A 25,692-nucleotide genomic window follows, 5' to 3' on the forward strand; every position below is an offset into this window, starting at 1 on the left:
TAAACTATCCACCGCACCGTTGAAAGTGGGTGACCCCGCCAATAAGGTGACGCATGCTATCCCCGACAAGGGGGAAGCTAGTAGTGAAAAGGCTCCTTCTAGTGGTAAGAATGGCACCGGCATCTTTGCCCATGTGGAACCACCACTTGTTTATGGTGGACCGGTTCCTTCCACTCATTTGAATCATGTTGGTCCTCCCCCTAAGATTGTGAAAAATGAGGATTTTGATTCTTGGGTTTACCGCTTTAAATGTCATTTAAATCATGTGAACACTAACCTTTGGAGAATCATTGAATAAGGTTTCTATCCACATGATCCAAGCAACTTCACTCCTCAAGAAGCCGCGGACAATCAATTCAATGAGAATGCTCTCTTCATCATTCAAGATGCAATTCCACCCGAAGACCTATCTCATCTTCGTCCCTTTGCCTTGGCCAAAGATGCATGGCATTGTGTTGTCTCTCCCTACCGTGGAAGCGCAAGCATTCAACGCTCCAACTATGAAGTGGTACAAGATGAGGCCGATGAGTTTGCAATGAAAGAAGATGAAGAACCTCGTGAGCTTTATCGGAGAGTAACCAAACTCGCGGTCTCACTACGAGATCATGGGACCAAGGACACGGATGACAATTGGATCAAGCACAAATTCCTCAAGGCAATGATGCCCTATCACAAGGCCATGTCCTCTGTCATTCGTCAAAGACCGGACTTCCACACTTTGACCTCAAGCGAAGTGTTGGATGAGTTTGTGGCCATGAACATTTTGGACAAGACCGCCGACAATGCGGTGCTCCGTTCTCAATGGGCAAAGAAGCCTAACCTTGCATTGAAGGCCAAGCTCACCGTGGAAGAAGAAGAAGAGGAAGAAGAGGAGAGCAACCCCGAAGATACGAAGTATGCATATCATGAACACATGGCACTTGCTTCAAGGCAATTTTGGAGCAAGAAAAACTCGAGGCCAAACTTTAGCAAAAACAACTCGAGTGGCACCAGGGGCAAGCAACGTGTAAGGACTTGCTACAATTGCGGCAACATGAGTCATTTCGTTGCGCATTGCCCGTATGAGAAGAGGGAAGACAATGGTGGCAAGCTCATCTGAAAGGACAAGGCCAAGTCGTTCCCCAACAAGAACAACTTCACCAAGAAGACTCCTCCCAAGGCATTGGTTGTGCAAGAAGAGTACAATGAGGATGATGACGATGATGAAGATGATGAGTCGGTTGCCATGGCCTCCGTTGCCACTGTGACGACGTCACGGGTGTCTCTCTTCGACTCACCCAATGAGAGCATCACCGCCAAGTGCCTCATGGCTAAAGCCACCAACAAGGTAACCCCCAACATCAAAACTACCATCATTAATCATCCTTCTCTGATGGATAGCTTTAATGAACTTGAGGGAGCTAATGTGGAGGCTAACGAGTTTGAGGCCTTTATGGGCAAACTCAAGGGAAAATCCAAGAAGCACTTTGTTGCTCTCTTGGAACAACTTGGTGAAGCCAATGACATGATCGAGGCTCATGAAGACACCATCACTAAGATGGAAGGGCATAGTCGTGACTATGCCGATGAGATTTCAGATCTTTCCAATACTCTTGAGGAAGAGCGTGGTCTACGTTTGGCTCTTGAGGAGTCACACAACATTGACCATGCTAAGTTAAAGAAAGATTATGATCATGTCCTCATAGTTTCTCATGTGCTAAACTCCGAGAAGGCTGAACTTGAGGTTGATCTTGCTAGACTCAAAGAGGAGTTTGATCTACTTGACAAGGCTCACAAGGTCTTGAAGGGTGCTCATGCTAGACTCAAAGAGTCTCATGATCAACTTCAAGTAAAGCTAACCAAGGAAAAAGCCACTTTCCCTCGTATGATGTTAATTGATAATGCAAATGCTACTAACCCGTGTAGTGAGCATGTGCATCTCGTTGAGGAGAATGCTAAGCTAAAAGGACAACTTGGGAGAGGTCTTGCAACTTGCATACAAGGCAAGAAGAACCTCAACAATCTCTTGATCAACCAAAAGGGGGTTGTGGCCAAGGAAGGGGTTGGGTACGTGCCCGACTCCAAGAACAAGAAGAAGAATGACAAGACCAAACAACCTCCTCCTCTCATGAAAACCTTTGTGAAGGAGGGAAAGAGTGCCTCCGAGCAGAAGAAGAAGAACAATGTCAAGAAGGGCAATGTCACCCCTCCCAACAAAGCTGGCGACTTTAATCCTTCTTATGTGTTATGTCGTGCTAGTGATGGGCATGTTTATGCCAAATTTGTTGGTTATCTTCATGAGTACATTGAATGGTCTATTTGGGTTCCAAAGACCCTTGTTACTAACATCAAAGGACCCATTACAAAATGGGTACCTAAATCCAAGCATTGATCTCTTGTAGGTGTTTGCTTCCGGTGGTGGATCATGGTTGCTCGATAGCGGAGCTACAAATCATATGACCGGAAGCAAGGACTTGGTGGTGGACGTGCACAAGGTTCCATCTATGCCCACCAATTTCGAGTGGGGTGACGCCTCATCTTCTAAGGTATTGGGACTTGGCAAGGTGGTCATCTCTCATGATCTCACGATCAAGAAGGTCATGCTTGTTGAGTCCCTTGCATACAATTTACTTTCCGTTCGTCAACCTGCAATCATGGGCTTTGCCACTTTATTTGATATCGATACCGTGGCCCTCTTGTGGAGCAAGACTCTTAAAGTAGCCTTTGTTTGGCATGTCGAGAACGGTCTATATGTGATTAACTTTTCGAAGCGACCCACTAAGACCGCGACGTGCCTAATGGCTAAAGTTGATGTGGGATGGCTTTGGCATCGCCGTTTAGCCCATGTCAATATGAGATCTTTGCAAAGTCTCCTCAAGGGGGACCATGTCCGGGGACTAGCGAATGTTAGTTTTGCTAAAGATCGTGCTTGCAGTGCCTGTATTGAAGGAAAGCTACATGATAAGGCTCACCCTCTCACGACGATCATTTATTCGAAGAGGCCTTTGGAGCTCCTTCACATGGATCTCTTTGGGCCTCCATCTTTCAATAGTCTTGGAGGTTGGAAGTATTGCTTGGTGATTGTGGATGACTACTCAAGGTACACCTGGGTGTATTTCTTCAAGAGGAAGAGCGAGACCCAACAAACCGTCATTGACTTTGCAAATGAAGCACAACGTCAACACAATGCAAAGATCTTGACAATAAGAAGTGACAACGGCACCGAGTTCAAGAACTACACCTTGGATGAATTTCTTAGTGATGAGGGAATCAAGCATCAATGTTCTGCACCCTACACCCCTCAACAAAATGGTGTTGCGGAGAGGAAGAACTGGACGTTGATGGATGCGGCAAGGACCATGATGGCGGAGTTCAAGTCTCCGTACAACTTTTGGGCCGAAGCCATCAACATCGCGTGTCATGCATCCAATCGGCTCTACCTCCGCAAGGGCTTGAACAAGACTCCATATGAGATACTCACCAGTAACAAGCCCAATCTCAAGTACTTCCGGGTATTCGGGTGTAAGTGTTTCATTCACAAGAAAGGTGTTCGGTTGTCTAAATTTGAGGCTAGAGCTTGTGAGGGCATATTTGTTGGCTATGCTACAAACTCTCATGCTTACCGTGTCCTCAATAAATCCACGGGACTTATTGAGGAGACGTGTAACGTGGAGTTTGATGAGAATAACGGCTCCCAAGTGGAGCAAAGTGGCACTTGTGATGTAGGTGATGAAATTCCTCCCCAAGCCATAAGAAGAATGGGTGTTGGCTTTATCCTACACATTGAGGAACCCCTTGTGGCCGAAGGAGAAGGACAAAGCTCCACTCAAGTGGAGCCATCACCAACCCAAGGCCCACACGCTTCCGAAGAACAACATGAAGGCCCTCATCCCCAAGAACATGACCAAGGGCAAGATCATGCTCAAGATGGTGTTGACACATCAAGTGATGCCCAAGGTCAAGTTCTCTCCTCCGAGCAAGTTCAAGAACAAGAACAAGCCCAAGATGACGCTCAAGATGATCAAGTGACCACTCCTCGTCTCACCCCCGAGGAGGAATTAGAGCATCGTGCCGCCAAGGTTTCTTCCAAGCTCTCCACCAAGGATCATCTCATGACGAATGTGCTTGGAAGCTTAAGAAAGGGGGTAAGCACTCGTAGACAATTAGCAAATTATTGTGAGCATCACGCGTTTCTCTCTTGTGTGGAACCCCACAAGGTATATGAAGCGCTAGAAGATCCGGATTGGCTCAATGCCATGCATGAAGAAATCAACAACTTCGAGCGCAACAAAGTGTGGAGATTGGTCCCAAGACCAACTGGGAATCACAATGTCATAGGAACCAAGTGGATATTTAAGAACAAGCAAGATGCCCATGGGATTATCATTTGCAACAAGGCTCGTTTGGTAGCACAAGGCTACTCCCAGGTCGAGGGTATCGACTACGGTGAAACCTTTGCTCCCGTTGCTCGTCTTGAATCCATTCGCATGTTGATTGCATATGCTTCTCATCATAACTTTAAGTTACAACAAATGTATGTGAAGAGTGCTTTTCTTAATGGTCCTATTAATGAATTGGTTTACTTCAAGAAACCCCCTGGGTTCGAGGATCCCTACTTTCCCGATCATGTGTATCAACTCGATAAGGCACTCTATGGCCTTAAACAAGCCCCACGTGCGTGGTATGACCACCTTACCGAGTTGTTACAAGACCGTGGTTTTGAAGTTGGGCTAATCGACCCCACTCTTTTTACTAAGAAGGTCAAAGGGGAGTTGTTTGTGTGCCAATTATATGTTGATGATATTATCTTTGGTTCTCCTAACAAAGCTTTCAATGAGGAATTTGCCGCTCTCATGACCTCAAAGTTCGAGATGTCCTCCATGGGAGAGTTGAAGTTCTTTCTAGGGTTCGAAGTGAAGCAAAGAAGAGAAGGAACCTTCATCAATCAATCCAAATACACTCAAGACATGCTCAAGAGATTCAAGCTAAGTGACGTCAAGCCGGCCTCTACTCCAATGCCCACCAAGTGCCAACTTGACTTAGATCCCAATGGTAAAGTGGTGGATCAAGAGGTATATCGTTCCATGATTGGATCCTTGCTTTACCTTTGTGCATCTAGACCGGACATCATGTTGAGTGTGGGAATTTGTGCACGGTTTCAAGCCGCACCTAAGGAAAGTCACTATGTGGTGGTCAAACGAATCTTTCGATATTTGGCTCATACCCCAAACTTTGGCTTATGGTACCCAAGAGGATCAAACTTCAAGCTTGTAGGGTACTCGGATTCCGATTGGGCGGGAGACAAAGTGGATAGGAAGTCCACTTCCAAAGGGTGCCAATTCCTTGGTTGCTCTTTGGTAAGTTGGTCTTCCAAAAAGCAGAGTTGTGTGTCTCTCTCGTCCACTGAGGCGGAGTATGTTGCCGCCGGTAGTTGTTGTGCACAACTCCTATGGATGAGGCAAACTTTAAAGGATTACGGTGTCACTTGTGACAAAGCGCCTCTTTGGTGTGACAATGAATGTGCCATCAAGATTTCTCTCAACCCGGTGCAACACTTCAAGACGAAGCATATTGAGATTCGGTATCACTTCATCCGGGATCACATTAGGCGAGGAGAGATCGAGCTCAACTATGTCAACACTCATGACAACCTTGTAGATATTTTCACGAAGCCCTTGGATGAAGCAAGATTTCGCGAGTTAAGGCATGAGCTAAATATCATTGATTCGAGCAATGTGGCTTGAACCCTTGCACACCCTACCACGCTCAATTTGTTGTCTAGTTTAGGTGTAGGCATGGACATAGGGGGAGTGTTGTTCTCTCAATGAACTCTCCCTCCCCCCATTATTCATAAATTTATCAAGTCTTTCACTTTAGCCATTGTTGATGGTACTTGTGCTTCAAAGACGAGTTTTGGTCATGGGCCCAAGGTTAAAATCTTCGCGGCGCCATACCTTTTGACTCAAACATAGGTGGCCTCGGCCACCGCCCTCGTTTGAAGAGGTGTGTCATGGTCTTTTTTGCTGGCTCTTTTTTATTTCTCTTGCCGTTTTTGTCTTTCCTTCGAGCAAAAGCCTTGTTGGTTTGGTTGCCATGGCGTGCTGGGCGGTACTACTGCTGGTGGTGCGCGGTACTACCGCTCATGAGCGGTACTACCGCCCCCCAGCACGGTACTACCGCTGAGGGACGGGACCAGGGGGTTAAGTCGGGGCAGGGGAAGGTTTCCTCTCCCCCATACCCATTCACTTCGCCCCCTCTTTCCTCTTCCTCTCTCCAGCCTCCACTCGCCACAGGAGGGCTCCGGCGGATCTCCGTCTCCGGGGCGTTCCTCTCCATTTCCTTTGGTGGAGTCGATCCCCACCCCGTTCTCTTGCCATGGATGCCGGTATTGCCCCCGTTCCTTCTTTCCTTTTGTCTCATTTTCAGATCTTGTTTCTTAGGGGCAATGGTGGTTGCATCTCTAGATTTTTGGCCAAATCTAGGCTTGATTTGGTTGGAGAAGGCAACTAGACTATCTCAATTAGAGTTTGGTAGGAATATTTTTGAATTTGGTAGGCCGGTAGTGCCGGATCTGACCACGGTAGTAGGAAACCGCTGTTTCACCACCTCGTGCTGTAGGAAACTGCTGTTTCTCCGCCTCGAGAGTACTACCGCTCTCATTGGAGCGGTACTACTGCTTGACCTCGAGCGGTACTACCGCTCTCTTTGGGGCGGTACTACCGCGGGCATGTCACGGTACTACCGCTGCATGCCAAATTCCATCATTTTCCTGCCTTACCTTGATCATTTTTGTTGAGTTTGTTGGCTTATGCTCGTTCTTTCTGGTTGTTTTGCGTGTTCTTGTGTTTGGCTCCAGGTGATGACCATTCCGAGCAGCAAGGTCGCCGTATCAACCCCGGGCGTGCTACATCAAAACGCTACCGCACCTCAGAGCCAGCCGGTGGTTCCTCGAGTACCCAACCACCTCCAGCAAGTGCATCTGCAAGTGTTCCTCCACCTCCTCAGCAATCGAAGCGATCCGCCAACAAGCCAAAGGGGAAGACTGTGACTGAGATGACCAACAAGGAGTTTTGGGAGAAGCGTCGCCCCAACCCCTATGCGGTGGACCAAGAACCCACTTTGGTCAACCGCCCGTTCTGGAACCGTTTTCAGTTTTCCATCTACTTTGATGTGATCAAGGCGAAGAAGAATCTTTTTGTTGATGTTCGCTCCATTGACACTGATGCCATGGAGAAGGACCCGGAGTACTTTGGCGAAGCTCTTCAGATGTGCACTCAGCTGAACATTCTCCGGATCATGCAATTCAACAAGGATTTCGATGCGGATTTGGTTGCTCAATTCTATGCCACCGTCCATCTTGGGACAGATGTCAACGGGACTCTAACATGGATGACCAATGGCAAGCTACTTTCTGTCAAGTGGAAGGCTTTCATGGAGTTACTTGATGTGGTGGATCACAGGCTTGAGACTCCTGTCGGTTTCCGCCCTCACCGCAATGCTACGTCCACCCACAAGCAAGCCCTTTGGCCCTACTACACTGTGAAAGTTCACCCAGTAATTGAGAAGAAGACCTATGAGCTGTCTCCGTATCTGGACATTCTTCATCGCATCTTCCGTGAGACTCTCTTCCCTTGGATCGGGAATCTGGATATGGTCCACTCTTACCTCATGGACATGCTCCTTTTCTGTCAGCATGAGAAGGAAGCAAGCACTGGATATTTCTCATGTCATGTGGTCTGAACTTCTCTCTGCCGTGTCTGAGCGCAAGTGCCCTATATATGGTCCATTCATCATGAGGCTCATTGAGAGGGCTGGGCACAGACTTATCCCAGAGTGTTTCTAGAAACTGGAGACCTGGTTTCTCATGAGATCAAGCGTCTGAGGAAGAAAGACAATTGGACAGCGCCTCACACAGGGGGTCCATCTGCTACTGCTGCCACAAGGGGTCCATCTGCTGCTGCTGCCATGGGGGATCCATCTGCTACTGCTGCTGACATGGGGACCGAGGGTGGGGCTGCTACTGATGATCATGAGGAGGACTTTGGCCCCTCTAGTACAGAACCGTCGTGGGCACAGAAGCTTAAGCGCAAGATGAAGAAGGTTTTCTGCATGGAGTCTCATGGTCAGTACATGACTCATGTGGCGGAGAAGCATGCCAGGACGCGCCATAAGGAGCTCATGCGTCAGATGGGAGCAATAGTTGCCAGTGGGTCTGAGGGTTAGATCACTGAAGAGGAGGAATGGATTCATCAGCATTGCCCTTGGACCGACTCCGATGCCGAGCAGTTTCCGACCCACGATGAAGATGCAGAGTTGTGATGTTCGAGATCTTCATCTTCCCATCACCTGGAGTCGTAGCGTCACTCTTTGCCCTTTTTGGTGTCTCACTGCCAAAGGGGGAGAGAGTGTAGGGATTTGTGTTTGTTGTCGTGCTTTGAGTCGTCTTGTGGGTTCTTGTGTGTTTTCTCGGTGTCTTTATTTGGTTTGGTTTGGTGTGAGACCAAAGTTCTAGACATATGGTGTGAGACATATGCTCCCTATCGCTACCTTATTACTTATGTCTATTCAGAGTACTGTAGTTTATTATGAGATGCATGCTTGTCCTGTTTATTCACTTCTCTCATATATCTTGTGCTTAGTATTGTTGGACTATAAAATATAGGGGGAGTGTTGATCCGAATGTGTGTGTCTTGCCATATCTAGGTGCACACATTCCGGGGGAGCCCGTCTATATTTTGTAGTTCTTAGTTTTCTTCTTTTATTTCTTTTCCTTGCGCAAATCCCTAGTTGTCATCAATCCACCAAAAAGGGGGAGATTGTTACGGCATATCTCTCTCAAGGTAGTTTTGGTGATTGATAACAACATGTTTGCGGACTAATCTTGTGCTTTGAATAATTCACAGATTCTCCCCTAGCACGAGACGCTTTCCTCCCCTCGGAGTGTATTTCAAGACGGTGTAGCTCTTTCATTTCTTTCTCGGTGGACTAGTTGCGTAGAGGGCACCATACTATCAAGAGGGGGTCCGCTGGGGTATTGCATGGGTGGAATCATCACGTACACATCAGCTTCTCACCCTCCGAGCGTCTCCATTCCATTGAAGAGATCTCTCCTCTCTTCCTTGTCCTGTCTGGGTCCAAGCGGTAGTACTGCGCAACCCAGCGGTAGTACCGCTGAGGAGCCACAGGCGGCAGTACCGCTCCACAGCGGTAGTACCGCCCGTGGCTCCACATCATTAGTACCGCTGGGGTGCCTGGCACCTCCGCCTCGTCCTCAGCATCTTTGAGAGATTCTCTCTCTCTCTCTCTCTCTCTCTCTCTCTCTCTTTTGCGCCCCAGCGGTAGTACCGCACTGCCAGCGGTAGTACGGCCGAAGGGTCACAAGCAGCAGTACCGCTCCATAGTGGTAGTACCGCCCGTGACCCCGCTGTCGTAGTACCGCTGGGCAGTCTGGCTCCTACCGCCTCGATTCGAGAGTTCTTTTTCTCGTGTCGGGTTTTGCGGCACTAGTCGCGGTTGTAGAGGCGGTAGTACCGTTCTAGGAGCGGTAGTACCATCCCTACCACCGCGGTAGTACCGTGGTTGGGTCCTTTCCTACTAGTCTCCTCCGCGCGGCAGTGCCGCTAGCTGGTGCGGCAGTACTGCTGTCCTGGCGGTAGTACCGCCCCCTCTCAGCGGTAGTACCGCCCTGTGCGGGGCTGGTTGGTGGGGGGCAACGGTTGGATTGTTTCCCCCACTATAAAAGGGAGTCCCCTTCTTCTCTTTGACCTACCTCTTCCTCCCCCAAGCTCCATTTATTGCTCAAGCTCCATTAAATGCTCCAAGCTCCATTTTCACCTGATCTATCTCTCTAGCCAATCAAACTTGTTGATTTGCTCGGGAGTGGTTGAGAAGGCCCCGATCTACACTTCCACCAAGGGATTTTCGATTCCCCCACTCATCCCTAGCGGATCTTGTTACTCTTGGGTGTTTGAGCACCCTAGATGATTGAGGTCACCACAGAGCCTTAGTCCATTGTGGTGAAGCTTCGTGGTCTTGTTGGGAGCCTCTGATTAAGTTGTGGAGATTGCCCCAACCTTGTTTGTAAAGGTTCAGTCGCCGCCTTCAAGGGCACCAATAGTGGAATCACGGCATCTCGCATTGTGTGAGGGTGTGAGGAGAATACGGTGGCCCTAGTGGCTTCTTGGGGAGCATTTGCCTCCACACCGCTCTAACGGAGACGTACTTCCCCTCAAAAGGAAGGAACTTCGGTAACACATCCTCGTCTTCACCGGATCCACTCTTGGTTATCTCTTACCTTTACTTGTGCAAGCTCTTTAGTGTTTCTTCCCTTGCTTGCTTGTATGCTTGTTGTTATTGCATCATATAGGTTGCTCACCTAGTTGCACATCTAGACAACCTACTTTGATGCAAAGTTTAATTTGGTAAAGAAAAGTAAAAATTGGTAGTTGCCTATTCACCCACCCCCTCTAGTCAACCATATCGATCCTTTCACCTACAAAGTCATATAGTTTGGCCGTGCTTCATTTTCGTCACACAAAATGCTCTCATCATGCACAACCCCGATGACAAGACAAGCAATTGTTTCATACTTAGCCTTTCAAACTCTTTCAACTTTTACACAATATATGAGCACGAACCATGGACATAGCACTACGGGTCGAATAGAATATGATGATTGAGGTAGTGTGAGAAGACAAATAAAAAGGGAGAAAGTCTCACATTAACGCGGATAATCAATGGGCTATGGAGATGCCCACCGATTCATGTCAATGCAAGGAGTAGGGATTGCCATGCAACGGATGCACTAGAGCTATAAATATATGAAAGCTCATCAATGAAACTAAGTGGGCGTGCATCCAACTCGCTTGCTCACGAAGACCTAGGGCATTTGAGGAATCCCATCATTGGAATATACAAGCCAAGTTCTATAAAGAAAAATTCCAACTAGTATATGAAAGTGACAAAATAAGAGACTCTCTATCATGAAGATCATGGTGCTACTTTGAAGCACAAGTGTGGAAAAAGGATAGTAACATTGTCCCTTCTCTCTTTTTCTCTCATTTTTTTATTTGGACCTTCTTTATTTTTTTTCTTTTGGCCTCTTTTCTTTTTTTTCGTCCGGAGTCTCATCCCGACTTGTGGGGGAATCATAGCCTACATCATCCTTTCCTCACATAGGACAATGCTCTAATGATGATCATCACACTTATATTTTCTTACAACTCAAGAATTACAACTCGATACTTAGAACAAAATATGACTCTATGTGAATGCCTCCAGCGGTGTACCCGGAGTGCGATGAATCAAGAGTGACATGTATGAAAAAATTATGAATGGTGGCTTTGCCAAAAATACGATGTCAACAACATGATCATTCAAAGCAATATGACAATGATGATGCGTGTCATAATAAATGGAACGGTGGCAAGTTGCATGCCAATATATCTCGGAATGGCCATGGAAATGCCATAATAGGTAGGTATGGTGGCTGTTTTGAGGAAGACATAAGGAGGCTTATGTGTGATAGAGCGTATCATATCACGGGGTTTGGATGCACCGGCGAAGTTTGCACCAACTCTCAAGGTGAGAAAGGGCAATGCACGGTACCGAAGAGGCTAGCAATGATGGAAGGGTGAGAGTGCGTATAATCCATGGACTCAACATTATTCATAAAGAACACACATACTTATTGCAAAAATCTACAAGCCATCAAAACCAAGCACTACGCGCATGCTCCTAGGGGGATAGATTGCTAGGAAAAGACCATCGCTCGTCCCCGACCGGCACTCATAAGGAAAGCAATCAAAGAACACCCCATGCTTAAAATTTGTCACATAACGTTCACCATACGGGCATGCTACGGGACTTGCCAACTTCAACACAAGTATTCATCAATTTCACAATTACTCAACTAGCACACTTCTAATATTACCACCTTTATATCTCAAAACCATCTATCAAGCATCCAACTTTTCTTAGCATTTAAAATTTAAAACCAAAGTGAATATCCATGCTGTTCTAAAGGACTCTCAAAATGATATAAGTGAAGCATGAGAGATCAATTATTTCTATAAAATAAAACCACCGCCGTGCTCTAAAAGATATAAGCGAAGCACTAGAGCAAAAACTATATAGCTCAAAAGATATAAGTGAAGCACATAGAGTATTCTAATAAATTCCAATTCATGTGTGTCTCTCCGAAAAGTTGTGTACAGCAAGGATGATTTTGGTAAACTAGAAAGCAAAGACTCAAATCATACAATACGCTCCAAGCAAAACACATATCATGTGGCAAATAAAAATATAGCTCCAATTAAAGTTACCGATAGACGAAGACGAAAGAGGGGATGCCTTCAGGGGCATCCCCAAGCTTAGGCTTTTTGGTGTCCTTGGATTTTACCTTGGTGTGCCTTGGGCATCCCCAAGCTTAGGCTCTTGCCACTCCTTGTTCCATAATCCATCAAATGCTTACCCAAAACTTGAAAACTTCACAACACAAAACTTAAAAGAAAATCTTCGTGAGCTCTGTTAGTAAAAGAAAACAAACCACCACTTCAAGGTACTGTAATGAACTCATTCTTGATTTATATTTGTGTTAAACCTACTGTATTACAACTTCTCTATGGTTTATAAACTCTTCTACTAGCCATAGATTCATCAAAATAAGCAAACAACACACGAAAAACAGAATCTGTCAAAAACAGAACAGTCTGTAGTAATCTGTAGGTTTCGACCACTTATGGAACCCCAAAAATTATAAAATAAATTGCTGGACGTGTGGAATTTATCTATTAATCATCTTAAAAAATAATTAAATAAATAGCACTCTCCAATAAAAAAATGGAAGCAATTATCGTGAGCGCTAAAGTTTATGTTTTTTACAGCAAGATCAAAAAGACTTTCCCCAAGTCTTCCCAATGGTTCTACTTGGCACAAACACTAATTAAACACAAAAAACACAACAAAAACAGAGGCTAGATAAATTATTTATTACTAAACAGGAGAAAAAATCAAGGAATAAAAATAAAATTGGGTTGCCTCCCAACAAGCGCTATCATTTAACGCCCCTAGCTAGGCATAAAAGCGAGGATAGATCTACGTATTGCCATCTTTGGTAGGCAACCCATAAGTGACTCTCATAATAGATTCATATGGTAATTTAATTTTCTTTCTAGGTAAGTGTTCCATACCTTTACTTAACGGAAATTGGAATTTAATATTCCCTTCCTTCATATCAATAATTGCACCAATCGTTCTAAGGAAAGGTCTACCAAGAATAATAGGACATGAAGGATTGCAATCTATATGAAGAACAATGAAATATACAGGAACATAATTCCTATTTGCAAAAATAAGAACATCATTAATATTTCACATAGGTTTCTTAATAGTGGAATATGCAAGGTGCAAGTTTAAAGAACAATCATCAAATTCACGGAAACCTAGCAAATAACACAAAGTTTTTGGAATCGTGGAAACACTAGCACCCAAATCACACAAAGCATAGCACTCATGATCTTTAATTTTAATTTTAATTGTAGGTTCCCATTCATCATAAAGTTTTCTAGGGATAGAAACTTGCAACTCAAGTTTTTCTTCGTAAGATTGCATCAAAGCATCAACGATATATTTAGTAAAAGCTTTATCTTGACTAGAAGCATGAGGAGACTTTAGCACGGATTGCAACAAGGAAATACAATATATCAAAGATTAATTATCATAATTAAATTCCTTGAAATCCAAGATAGTGAGCTCATTGCTATCTAAGGTTTTGACCTCTTTAATCCCGCTTTTACCAATTTTAGCATCAAGATCTAAAAACTCCGAATTTTTGGGACGCCTTCTAACTAAAGTTGACTCATCTCTAGTCCCATCATTATCAAGATTCATATTGCAAAACAAGGATTTAATAGGGGACACATCAATTAATTTTAGATCTTCATCTTTATTGTCAGGAAAACTAGAAGAACACGCTTTCACAAAACAATCTTTCTTAGCACGTATCCTAGCGGTTCTTTCTTTGCACTCATCAATGGAAATTCTCATGGATTTGAGAGACTCATTGATATCATGCTTAGGTGGGATAGATTTAACTTTCAAAGAATCAACATCAAGAGAAATTTTATCCACGTTCCTAGCCAACTCATCAATCTTAACCAATTTTTCTTCAATCAAAGCATTGAAACTCTTTTGCGAAGTAATACATTCTTTAATACTAGATTCAAAATCAGAGGGCATCTTATTATTATTTCCATAAGAATTGGAGTAGGAATTACCATAATTATTAGAGGAATTACTAGGAAACGGCCTAGAATTAAAATTACCTCTATACACGTTATTACCAAAATTGTTCCTACCAACAAAATTCACATCCATAGATTCATTATTATTCTCAATCAAAGTAGACAAAGGCATAGCATTAGGATCAGTAGGAGCACTCTTATTAGCAAACAATTTCATAAGTTCATCCATCTTTGCACTCAAAACATTAATCTCTTCAATTGCATGCACCTTTTTACTAGTAGATCTTTCGGTGTGCCATTGAGAATAATTAACCATAATATTATCTAGGAGTTTGGTAGCTTCTCTAAAGTGATTTCCATAAAAGTGCCTCCCGCGGCCGAATCTAAAAGATTTCTAGAAGCAAAATTCAATCTGGCGTAAATTTTTTTGTATAATCATCCATAAATTCAAACCATGTGTAGGGCAATTACGTATCATTAATTTCATCCTCTCCTAAGATTGTGCAACATGTTCATGATCAAGTTGCTTAAAATTCATAATATCGTTTCTAAGAGAGATGATCTTAGTGGGAGGAAAATACTTAGAGATAAAAGCATCTTTGCACTTATTCCATGAATCAATACTATTTTTAGGCAAAGACAAAAACCAAGCTTTAGCACGATCTCTAAGCGAAAACGGAAATAGCTTAAGTTTAACAATATCATTGTCCACATCTTTCTTCTTTTGCATATCACACAAATCAACAAAGTTGTTTAGATGGGTAGAGGCATCTTCACTAGGAAGGTCGGATAATGGATCTTTCATGACAAGATTCAACAAAGCAGTATTAATTTCACAAGATTCAGCATCGGTAAGAGGAGCAACCGGAGTGCTAATAAAATCAATATTGTTGGTATTGGCAAGGTCACACAATTTAGTATTATCTTGAGCCATCGTGACAAGCAATCAATCCAACACACAAGCAAACGAGAAACAGACAAAAGAGGCAAACGAAAAGGAGGCAAACAGAAAATAGAGGGCGAATGAAACGGCAAGGGTGAAGTGGGGTTGAGGAAAACGAGAGGCAAATGGCAAAAAAATGTAATGCAGAGGATAAGAGTTGTGATGGGTACTTGGTATGTCTTGACTTGGCATAGATCTCCCCGGAAACAGCGCCAAAAATCCTTCTTGCTACTTCTTGAGCACTGCGTTGATTTTCCCTTGAAGAGGAAAGGGTGGAGCAGTAAAGCAGCGTAAGTATTTCCCTCAGTTTTTGAGAACCTAGGTATCAATCCAGTAGGAGACCACGCGCTAGTCACCTCGTACCTACACAAACAAATAAGAACCTCGCAACCAACGCGATAAAGGGGTTGTCAATCCCTTCACGGCCACTTGCAAGAGTGAGATCTGATAGAGATAATAATAATAGGATAAATATTTTTGGTATTTTTATGATATAGATTGAAAGTAAAGATTGCAAATAAAATAGACGGGAAACTTGTATGATGGAAAATATACCCGGGGGCCATAGGTTTCACTTGTGGCTTCTCTCAAGATAGCATAAGTATTACGATGGGTGAACAAATTACTGTCAAGCAATTGATAGAAAAGTGAATAATTATGAGAATATCTAGGCATGATCATGTATATAGGCATCACGTCCGCGACAAGTAGACCAAAACGATTCTGCATCTACTACTATTACTCCACACATTGACCGCTATCCAGCATGCATCTAGAGTATTAAGTTCATAAGAACAGAGTAACGCCTTAAGCAAGATGACATGATGTAGAGGGATAAACTCATGCAATATGATATAAACCCCATCTTCTTATCCTCAATGGAAACAATACAATACGTGTCGTTTCCCTTTCTGTCACTGGGATCGAGCACCGCAAGATTGAACTCAAAGCTAAGCACTTCTCCCATTTCAAGAAAGATCAATGTAGTAGGCCAAACCAAACTGATAATTTGAAGAGACTTGCAAAGATAAACCAATCATACATTAAAGAATTCAGAGAAGATTCAAATATAGTTCATAGATAGACTTGATCAAATATAGTTCATAGATAGACGATAATAGCCCCCAAGTTATATCCCTTATCACCTAACAACACACACTTGAGGAAACTATGATCTGGAACACAAGAGTGGCTATGCTCATGCTTACCGTTAATGCATCTACCTATAAAGAGAGCAAAATAATGTATGGCAGGAAAGCGAATGCTCCCTATGGTAGCTTGTGTGATATATGTAGTTTCTCCCACAGTGATGCTAGCAAGGAAATCATTGTATTCAGCTTTGTGAGGCTCACTATGAATGCCCCATTGCAGGATTTTGCATGAAGTATTAAAATCTTTAAGGTCCATGGTATATGATTCATCATAAAGATCAAATAAAACAGTATGGGTATTGCACTTAGATGTAAATTCAAACCTCCGCACAAAGGAATCGGTGAGGTGATAGTACTGAGGACACTTATCTGTTACGAATTCCTCAAGATCAGCATTTCATACGTACGCATCAAATTCCTCTTTGAAACCTACATCAACCCTAAATTGATCCAATGGCCATTTGCAAGGATGTACTTGAGCTTCCTTTGGTGTTTAAAGGTCTGGCTCATGTATCGTGAGCCTCGGTGCTTGCTTACTCGAGGAACCACCTTGGTATATTTTCCAAAACTTTTTCCTTCTCTGAAAAATTTCTGAAATTTTTTGTCACTCAAAATAAAAGTGAACCAAATTCAACAAAATTGATAGCAACTACTCCTACAAGTGCCTAGAGTCTATATCATGCATCAAAACTACTTTGGACCATATAAATTTGACATGCAAGCTCAAGAACAGGGTCACCACTACAGCAAAAATTTGAAATAAATAAAGCACTAGAACATAAACTATTTGGACCATTGCAGGAGTCACATACTGAAGAACAATCCCCCAAAGCAGTTGAAAATTGAGCTTTGCACAAGGAGATCGAAAATGGCAGCAAAATGAGCAAGAACACGGGTTTGAGCTACGGGGTGATTTTTTTTCTGGAGGAATACAAAGTGGATGGGTGCTGGAATATGTGAGGGGGCCTACGTGTGATCCACATGGCAGGGGGCACGCCCTCCACCCTTGTGGCCCATTGGTGCATCCTCTTGGTGCATGTTCAGTGCCTGAAATTCTAAAACATTTTATACAAAATCGTACTAAATTTTTAGGGCATTTGGAGAGCTTTTATTTTCGGGGCATTTTTTGTTGCACGGATAATTCAGAAAACAGACAAATAATACTATTTTTGCTTTATTTATTCTAAATAAGAGAAAAAAGTGGGTAGATAAAGTTGTGCTTTATAAATTTATCCATCTCATGCCCATCAAACAGAATCCATTAACAAGGTTGATCAAGTCTTATTAACAAACTTCTTCTGAATGACATGAAACCGGAGAATTTTCCAATAACACCAGGTTACCTTAACTGGGATATGCATGTCCCCAACAATAATAATATCATATTTGTTTTTGATAGTAGGAAGAGGGAATTCAAAACCTCCAATAGTGATTGTTGAAATTTTTCCAATAGAATTGATACTATGAACTTGAGGTTGTGTCTTCGGAAAGTGTACCGTATGCTCATTACCATTAACATGAAAAGTGACATTTGCCTTTGTTGCAATCAATAACAGCCCCTGTGGTATTCAAAAAGGTTCTACCAAGGATGATGGGCATATTGTCGTCCTCGGGAATATCAAGAATAACAAAGTCCGTTAAGATAGTAATGTTTGCAACCATGACAGGCACATCCTCACAAATACCGGTGGGTATAGCAGTTGATTTATCAGCCATTTGCAAAGAGATTTCAGTAGGTGTCAGCTGCTACCTCTTGAGCACCATGTTGGTTTTCCCATGAAGACGAAAGGGTGGAGCAGTAAAGCAATGTAAGTATTTCCCTCAGTTTTTGAGAACCGAGGTATCAATCTAGTAGGAGACCACGCGTGAGTCACCTCGAACCTACACAAACAAATAAGAACCTCGCAACCAACGCGATAAAGGGGTTGTCAATCCCTTCACGACCACTTGCAAGAGTGAGATCTGATAGAGATAATAATAATAGTATAAATATTTTTGGTATTTTTATGATATAGATTGAAAGTAAAGATTGCAAATAAAATAGACGGGAAACTTGTATGATGGAAAGTAGACCCGGGGGGCCATAGGTTTCACTTGTGGCTTCTCTCAAGATAGCATAAGTATTACGGTGGGGAACAAATTATTGTCGAGCAATTGATAGAAAAGTGAACAATTATGAGAATATCTAGGCATGATCATGTATATAGGCATCACGCCCACGACAAGTAGACCGAAACGATTCTACATCTACTACTATTACATCGAATAGATCTCCAAGATAATCGAGGAGAAGTTTGTATTGAGATCCGAAGAGAGAGAAGCCATCTAGCTACTAGCTATGGACCCGAAGGTCTGAAGTAAACTACTCACACATCATCGGAGGGGCCATGGAGTTGATGTAGAGGCCCTCTGTGATCAATGCCCCCTCCGGCGGAGCTCCGGAAAAGGACCCAAGATGGGATCTCTTGGGTACAGAAGGTTGCGGTGGTGGAAATAGGGTTTCATGGTACTCCTGGATGTTTGCGGGGTATATGGATATATATAGGAGGAAGAAGTAGGTCGGTGGAGTAATGAGGGGCCCATGAGGGTGTAGGGCGCGCCCAGGGGGGTGGGCGGCCCCCCTGCCTCGTGGCCTCCTCGATTGTTTCTTGACGCCCACTCCAAGTCTCCTGGATCATGTTTGTTCCAAAAATAACGCTCCCGAAGGTTTCATTCCGTTTGGACTCCTTTTGATATTCCTTTTCTACGAAACACTGAAATAGGCAAAAACAACAATTTGGGTTGGGCCTCCGGTTAATAGGTTAGTCCCAAAATGATATAAAAGTGTAAAATAAAGCCCATTAACATCCGAAACAGATAATATAATAGCATGGAACAATCAATAATTATAGATACGTTGGAGACGTATCATCAACTTATTCAATTCTAGTCTACGATACAAAGAGAAAGGCATAACACTAACACCGGCTCCAAGATCATGTAAAGCAGTTTAATATAGTTTCTTTTAATGGAGTTTGGTATAGTTGGTACTCCTGGATCTCCAAGTTTCTTCCGTATTCCACCCTTAAAAGTATAATTAGCAAGCATGGTGGAAATTTCAGCTTCCGGTATCTTTCTTTTATTTGTAACAATATCTTTCATATACTTAACATAAGGAGGCATTTTCAGCGTATCAGTCAAACGCATACGCAAAAAGATAGGTCTAATCATTTCAGCAAAGCGCTCAAAATCCTCATCATCCTTTTTCTTGGATGGCTTAGGAGGAAAGGTCATGGGTTTCTGAACCCATGGTTCTCTCTCTTTACCATGTTTCCTAGCAATGAAGTCTCTCTTATCATAACATTGATTCTTTGATTGTGGGTTATCAAGATCAATAGCAGGTTCAATCTCCACATCATTATCATTACTAGATTGAGCATCAACATGAACATCATCATTAACATTATCACTAGGTTCATGTTGATCACCAGATTGTGTCTCAGCATCAGAAATAGAAATATCATTGGGATTCTCAGGTGTATCTATAACAGGTTCACTAGAAGCATGGAAAGTCCTGTCAGTTTTCTTTCTCAGCATCAGAAATAAAAATATCATTGGGATTCTTAGGTGTATCTATAACAGGTTCACTAGAAGCATGGAAAGTCCTGTCAGTTTTCTTTCTCTTTTTATTACTAGGACTAGGTGCATCAGTATTAACTCTTTGAGAATCTTGCACAACTCTCTTAGGATGTCCTTTAGGATACAAAGGTTCCTGAGTCATTGTACCACCTCTAGTCATAACTCTAACAACATTATCATTGTTCTTACTATTTAACTCATTGAGCAAATCATCTTGTGCCTTAAGTACCTTCTCTACTTGAGTTCTAACCATGGAAGCATGCATACTAATAAGCTTAAGATCATTAACAGCTCTACTCATATAATCACCCAAGTAATCAAGCATGTAAGCATTACGTTTCAATTGTCTACCTAACATAAGCATTGAAGTTCTCTTGATTAACAATAAAATTATCAAACTCATCCAAGCATTGACTAGCAGAATTATTATGAGGAATATCACCTTCATCAAATGTATAGAGAGAGTTTACATCATCTACCTATGTCGGGTTATCAAGACCATGCATTTCTTCAATAGGCGATAAATTCTTAACATCTTTAGCTTTAATACCTTCTTCTTTCATAGATTTCTTTGCCTCTTACATATCTTCAGGACTAAGAAATAGGATACCTCCTTCTTCAGAGTTCTCTTAGGAGTTGTTTCAGGAAGTGTCCAATCATTATCATTACTAAATATATTATTCAATAGCAATTTAGCTTGCTCCACAGTTCATTCCCCGAAAGCACAACCATCACAACTATCTAGGTGGTCCCTAGAAGCACCGGTTAGTCCATTATAAAAGATATCAAGTATTTCATTTTCTTGAGAGGATGATCACGCAAAGCATTAAGTAATTGGAGAAGCCTCCCCCAAGCTTGTGGGAGACTCTATTCTTCAATTTGCACAAAGTTAAATATTTTCTTTAAAGCAACTTGTTTCTTATGAGCAGGGAAATATTTTTCAGAGAAGTAGTAAATCATATCCTGGGGACTACGCACACAACCAGGAGCAAGAGAATTAAACCATAACTTAGCATCACCCTTTAACGAGAAAGGAAACAATTTAAGAATATAGTAATAGAGATTTTTCTCCTCATGAGCAAATAGGGTGGCTATATCATTCTATTTAGTAAGATGTGCCACAATAGTTTTAGATTCATAACCATAGAAAGGATCAGATTCAACCAAAGTAATTAACTCAGGATCGACAGAGAATTCATAATCCTTATCAGTAACAAAGATAGGTGAAGTAGCAAACTTAGGATCATATTGCATTCTAGCATTCAAAGATTTTTCTTTTAGCTTAGCTAACAGTTTTGTTAAGATCATCTCTATCATTGCAAGCAAAAAAAATCTCTAGCAGTTTCTTCATCCATAATATAACCCTCAAGTACCTTAGGCAGTTCATATATAGGGGGGGAATCATAATTCTCAGTTTTAATAATATCATCAGTTTCAGAAATATCATCAGCTTCAGCATAATCATAGTTCTAACTCTAGCAAGATGTTCATCAAGTAATTCACCAAGTGGCACAGTTTTATCAACTAGAGTAGTATCATCATAAACATCATGCATAGAAGAAGTGGCGTCATCAATAACATGCGACAAATCGGAATCAATAGCAGGTGTAGGTATCACAAGCTTACTCAAAACAGAAGGTGAATCAAGTGCAGCGCTAGATGGTAGTTCCTTACCTCCCCTCGTAGTAGAGGGATAGATCTTGGGTCTAGTATCTTCCAAATTCTTCATAGTGATCAATAGATATAAATCCCAAGGGACTCAGAGAATAGAGCTATGCTCCCCGGCAACGGCGCCAGAAAAGGTCTTGATAACCCACAAGTATAGGGGATCGCAACAGTTTCCGAGACTAGAGTAATCAACCCAAATTTATTGATTCGACACAAAGGGAGCCAAAGAATATTCTCAAGTATTAGCAGATGAGTGGTCAATACAACCACACCTGAAAGACTTAATATTTGCAGCAAAATATTTAGTAGCAAAGTAGTATGGAAGTAACGGTAACAGTGATAAAAGTGACAACATCAGTTTTGTAACAATTGTAACAGAGGCAACGACAAAGTAACGAAGCAAAGATCAATATGTGAAATGCTTGTAGGCAATGGATCAATGATGGATAATTATGTCGGATGGCATTCATCCTACAATAGTTATAACCTAGGGTGACATAGAACTAGCTCTAATTCATCAATATAATGTAGGCATTTATTCCGTATATAGTCATACGTGCTTATGGAAAACAACTTGCATGACATCTTTGTCCTACCCTCCCGTGGCAGCGGGGTCCTAATGAAAACTAAGGGATATTAAGGCCTCCTTTTAATATAGAACCAGACCAAAGCATTAGCACTTAGTGAATACATGAACTCGTCAAACTACGGTCATCACCGGGAAGTGTCCCGACTATTGTCACTCTGGGGTTGCCGGATCATAACACGTAGTAGGTGAGTATAACTTGCAAAATAGGATCAAGAACACAAATATATTCATGAAAACATAATAGGTTCAGATCTGAAATCATGGCACTCGGGCCATAGTGACAAGCATTAAGCATAGGAAAGTCATAGCAACATCAATCTCTAAACATAGCGGATACTAGGGATGAAACCCTAACAAAACTAACTTGATTACATGATAAATCTCATCCAACCCATCACTGTCCAGGAAGCCTATAAGGGAATTACTCACGCACGGCGGTGAGCATCATGAAATTGGTGATGGAGGATGGTTGATGATGATGATGGGGTCGATTTCCCCTCTCTGAAGCCCAAAACAGACTCCAGATCTGCCCTCCCGAGGAAGAACATGAGGTGGCGGCGGCTCCATATCGTAAAACACGATGAATCCTTCTCTCCAATTTTTCTCCCTGAACGTGAATATATGGAGTTCGACTTGAGGTCGGTGGAGGTCCATGGGACCCACAAGGCTGGGGGCGCGCCCTGGGGGCACCCTCCACCCTTGTGGACAGCTGGTGGGTCCCCCTTTGTTGGTTCTTTTGCCAATATTTTTTATTTAATCCAAAAATATTCTCTGTGAAGTTTCAGGTCATTCCGAGAAATTTTATTTCTAGACAAAAGTAACACCAATGCAATTCTGCTGAAAACAACGTCAGTCCAGGTTAGTTCCGTTGAAATCATGCAAATTAGAGTCCAAAACAAGGGAAAAAGAGTTTGGAAAAGTAGATACGATAGAGACGTATCACCCGCCTTGGTCTCACTGCTCCATATTATGGCGCCCTAGCCGCTAGTTATAATAGGTGGGCTCACCTCTGATACGTCTCCAATGTATCTATAATTTTTTTATTGTTCTATGCTATTATATTATGTGTTTTGGATGTTTTATATGCATTAATATGCTATTTTATATGATTTTTGGGACTAACCTATTAACCTAGAGCCCAATGCCAGTTTTTGTTTTTTTCTTGTTTTAGAGTTTTGCAGAAAAGGAATACCAAATGGAGTCCAAACGGAATAAACTTTTGCGATGATTTTTCTTGGACCACAAGACACCCATGAGACTTGGAGTGCAAGTCAGAAGAGCCACGAGGTGGCCACAAGGGTGGAGGGCGTACCCAGGGGTAAGGCGCGCCCCCTATCTTGTGGGCCCCTCGGTGGCCTCCTGACCTAGATCTTCCTCCCATATATACTCATATACCCAGAAAACTTCTGGGGGAGCCACGAAACCACTTTTCCATCGCCGCAACCTTCTGTACCCGTGAGATCCCATCTTGGGGCCCTTTCCGGCATCCTGACGGAGGGGAATTCGATCACGGAGGTCTTCTACATCAACACCATTACCTCTCTGATGAAGCATGAGTAGTTTACCTCAGACCTACGGGTCCATAGCTAGTAGCTAGGTGGCCTTTTCTCTCTCTCTCTCTTTGATTCTCAATACAATGTTCTTGGAGATCTATTCGATCTAATACTCTTTTGCGGTGTGTTTGCTGAGATCCGATGAATTGTGGATTTATGATCAGCTCATTATGAATATTATTTGAATCTCCTCTGAATTCTTTTATGCATGATTTGATATCTTTGCAAGTCTCTTCGAACTATCGATTTGGTTTGGCCAATTAGATTCGTTTTTCTTGCAATGGGAGAAGTGCTTAGCTTTGGGTTCAATCTTGCGGTGCTCGATCCTAGTGACAGAAGGGGAACCAACACGTATTGTATTGTTGCCATCAAGGATAAAAAGATGGGGTTTTAGCGTATTGCTTGAGTTAATTCCTATATATCATGCCATCTTGCTTAAGGCGTTGCTCCGTTCTTTATGAACTTAATACTCTAGATGCATGCTGGATAGCGGTCGATGTGTGGAGTAATAGTAGTAGATCCAGAATCGTCTCGGTCTACTTGAGACGGACATGATGCCTATATTCATGATCATTGCCTTAGATATCGTCATAACTTTGCGCTTTTCTATCAATTGCTCGGCACTAATTTGTTCACCCGCCGTAATATTTTCTATCTTGGGAGAAGCCTCTAGTGAAACCTATGGCCCCCAGGTCTATTTTCCATCATATAAGTTTCCGATATACAATTCTAGTTTCCTACTTAACTTCTTTTGCAGTCTTTTCCTTTCCGTTCCATAAACCAAAAATACCAAAAATATTACTTTACCATCTATCCATCTCTATTAGATCTCACTTTGCAAATAACCGTGAAGGGATTGACAACCCCTTTGTCGCGTTTGTTGCAAGTTGGTGTTCATTTGTGCACGTATTCGGTGGCTTTTCGCGTTGTCTCCTACTGGATTGATACCTTGGTTCTCAAAACTAAGGGAAATTCTTACGCTGCTTTGTTGCATCACCCTTTCCCCTTCAAGGGAAAAACCAACACAAGCTCAAGAGGTAGCAACCCCCTGTCCTGAGTGGTCATCACCATCGGGAGTGTATGAGGATGTCGCCGAAGGCACCATCGGAGGGAGTGGCAACGCTGGGGCTGGTGAAGCACCCGCGCAACACGTGAAGTTGGACATAGAAGTTGCCTTCACCACCAACAAGGTCTCATGCGGACAGCAATGTGACCTTGACGTCGTCGCTACCGACATGCATCCCCAACCGGATCCGGAGGTCCACATCAACTCCGACAATGACTCAGACTCCAAGGAAAAGCGGTTAGTCGTCTATACCCATTTTTGCGGCAAAGATGTCCTATATTTTCTCTGGTTACTCCTTACTCCTTCCCCCTCCTTTTTGTGGAAAAGAAATCCTATGGTTATGTCTCTTAGTCCATGAAAGGAGAGTAAGATTCGTTAGATCCGTGTAGTGTATTCATTGTTTGAATGGTAACCGTCTAGGGTTAGTGATTAATTATTTGTTCTGTACAAATGTTTTTTTTCTAATAATCCGACTAGGGTTAGCGTTCATGCTAATAATTTGTAGCCTGATCTTGAGAATTGTTTTTGAATCTCCTACATATATGTTTGTGGCAAATTCTTTTCCAGATCTTGAGAATTGATTTTGAATGTCATACATATACGTTTGTGCCATTTTTTTCTAGATTGGTACGTACATTGATGAGGCTCTGGCCAGCAGCACCTTGATAACCCACAAGTATAGGGGATCACAATAGTTTTCGAGGGTAGAGTATTCAACCCAATCTTACAGATTCGACACAAGGGGAGCCAAAGAATATTTGCAAGTATTAGTAGCTCAGTTGTCAATTCAACCACACCTGGAGATTAATTATCTGCAGCAAAGGGATCTGTGGCAAAGTAGTATGATAGTTTTGATAATAGTAGCAGCAGCAATAGTAACGG

Source organism: Triticum urartu, chromosome 1, assembly GCF_003073215.2.
Source record: "Triticum urartu cultivar G1812 chromosome 1, Tu2.1, whole genome shotgun sequence".
Classification (NCBI taxonomy): Eukaryota; Viridiplantae; Streptophyta; class Magnoliopsida; order Poales; family Poaceae; genus Triticum; species Triticum urartu.